This window comes from Austrofundulus limnaeus, unplaced genomic scaffold (genome assembly GCF_001266775.1).
Source record: "Austrofundulus limnaeus strain Quisiro unplaced genomic scaffold, Austrofundulus_limnaeus-1.0 Scaffold201, whole genome shotgun sequence".
NCBI lineage: Eukaryota > Metazoa > Chordata > Actinopteri > Cyprinodontiformes > Rivulidae > Austrofundulus > Austrofundulus limnaeus.
In genome coordinates this window covers 1-2,795 of record NW_013952603.1, presented here as the reverse complement: position 1 = coordinate 2,795, position 2,795 = coordinate 1, and positions in this window count along the sequence as shown.

The following is a 2,795-nucleotide window of genomic DNA, read 5'->3' as shown; positions in this document are numbered from 1 at the left end:
ACACACACACACACACACACACACACACACACACACACACACACACACACACACACACACAGAGAGAGAAGCCAAACACACACAGAGCAGGAGCTATCGATTGGTGACAGATAAAGCCCAACCGGCCTGATAAGGAGGCCATATTTGATGTTTGCTCTGGCAGTGGAGAGGCAGAGAGAGATTAAATCACAATGAGTAGCCTGCTCTGTCCTTGGCTTCGTCCTCTCTTCAGGCTTTACGTGARTTTAGGGGTCGAGCTTAAAGAATGACGGGTTGCGGGGGCGGTGGGGTCTGCGGACAAGGGGCGCCAGGCCGGCTTAAATCCGCTGCGGTAAGAGGCCATTGATTATCCCAGACTGTAATGTTATTCAAGGTTTCCAGCTTTTCAAACTTGTAGCTGCACGACGACGACGATGACGCAGACCCTCCTTTGTTTTCTGCTCCTCCGTGTTATAAGATTGACAGGCATCAAAACATCAATTATTGTTATTCTCGCACTTTTTAATTCACGTTTTTAGAATTTTCCTTTCAAATACGCAGAAATAAAAATCATTTAAATGTGTTACCAATGATTCAATTTCGTCTTTGAATGAAAACAAAAAATAAAACTTGTTGCTGAATGAATGCAGCCCACTTTCAGAGAGCGCCAGGTCAGTGTAGTAAACAAGTAAACAAACTCAAATATCATAATCCCGTTGAGTACAGACTGATTGGCAAAACTTGTTTCCATTCCTGAATCGTGATTTTCAAAGTAATCTGATGTAATCCTGTACCTTTCGTGAAACTGCCTCAGGCTGAACGAGCATCGTTTCTTTATTAAAAACGTCCCTCGGACCACAAAAAAACGGGAATAATAATCAAAAACACGGGAAACTTGTGCTTCCTGTTTCCAGTCAGGAAGCAGAACTAAATTCGTTTGCGTTTGTGAAGAGCCCGAGGGCTTGAACCGCCATATTTGAAGAACAAAAACACAGAAACCCGGATGAAGTTATTGATCCCCTTACAGCTCATTGAAATGATGCTTTGGTTTTTGGTACAGGTGAATCAGGTAAAAGCAGATATATATGTAGTATCAGTATGTAATAAACAACGCAAAAGAAATAATAAAAAAAAGAAATTATTAGTTCTTTGTAATGGACAGATTTTCACAAAAAATAGTATCCATCTTAAAGTGCCTGTGACAACAAATTTTTGTAATAAATGTTTATGTATTTTTTTAAGATAACGAATAAAAGTATTACAGAAAAAATTATGTCTCTGAGATGAACAGTTGTTGAGATATTYCTCTGCAAAGTAACAGGAAGTGATGTCAAAGGGGAAAGTTTAAATATGTAGAGAGCTTTGATATGATGACAACACAGACTGCAGAGAAGAATCTGATGACGAAGAATATAATATTGTTTCAATAAAAAAAGACCATGGAGTTTTCTTTCAACAAGAGTTCCCCTTTGATGTCACTTCCTGTTTCGCTMTGGACGAGYCTTGACTTTCTGTATTTGAAGAGTTTGCACGTCACAGGCAACAGCTCTGTGTTCCTCTGACCACAGCTGCCATTATTATTACAAAGTATAATGTTCGTGGGATCTGTGGCCAACCTCCCCGGAGGTGGACGCAAGAGGAAATGCAACCCCGGGATAGTGGGGATGGTAGGAAAAGCACTAAAACCATTCGAGCAGAACTCCAAAATAATATGTCACTTTCTGATCGAACTAACAAGTTCCTGGGCAAAGTTTCTGGAACTGATGAGACAAAACTGGAGCTTTTTTTTGGCTTCGGTAGCATCAGTTGTGTTTCTGATTATAGCAGAACGGTACCAACAAATGTCTCTGTAAATGTAGCATGCATGCATGTGMAGGTCTTTCTCTAGTGGATGGGTTTTCCTACAGAGGGAGGCATGCATAGGCTTTAGGAAAGGAGGTCCTGAGGTGATATTACACTCAGTATGTGCTTCCATTCACCATGAAACAGCTCCATAAAGCTGCAAAATTCTACCCGAGCTGCTGGAGATAGATGAAGGAGAGACAGGGAGAGTGTGAGGGGGGGCCCAATCCTTTGTTCTGTCAAGGACTTAACACAATCAGAGTGTACAGTGTGTCAGTAGCGCACAGGCATATATCAACTTCAATCTCTTTTTAATGAAAAATCCTGCCCTCTCTAATATGTGCAAATTAACCTCTTCTCCTCCCTCCCTTCCCTCCCGTTTCCCCACCTCTTTCTCTCCGCCTCACAAAGGCCCCTGGATTTCTCTCGTTCCTGTCCCTCGTCTCGCTTCTTTTTTTCTTCCGCTCTTTGCCTTTGCTTTCACCCGTTTTTCTCCGTCTGGCGTTCTCCAGGGCCGGAGACCAGAGCAGAAGAGACCCCTGCTTTCCCACCACTACGAGCTTGTTGCTTCAGTCCCCCCCACGCGGCACGGCAATTATCTCTAAAGAATCATTAAAAAAACAGAAAAACAAYTAAAAGTCGGTGTCCAGCAGCAGCAGCAGCATTAAAATCCTCCTCCTGTTTTTGCTTTTCATCTCTCTCCCTCTCTGCTCCGGATCATGCTATTACCCTGATTATCCTGATGAGTTGGTCAGATCCTCGCCTTCTCATTCTGCCCATGCTGATTGTAATTTAGAAATTACACCTAATGAGGAATTTTTAAAAACATGGCCACCGCTCGGTGCAGCCAGCTCCACGCCGTTCCCTGCCCTAATGGATTTCCTGGTATGGAATCCATTTTTACCCCCCACCCCACCTCCTTTTCCGCCCAGCAGGGGGTCTGGCAAGTCCTTCCTCCCCTCCCATCCCCTCAC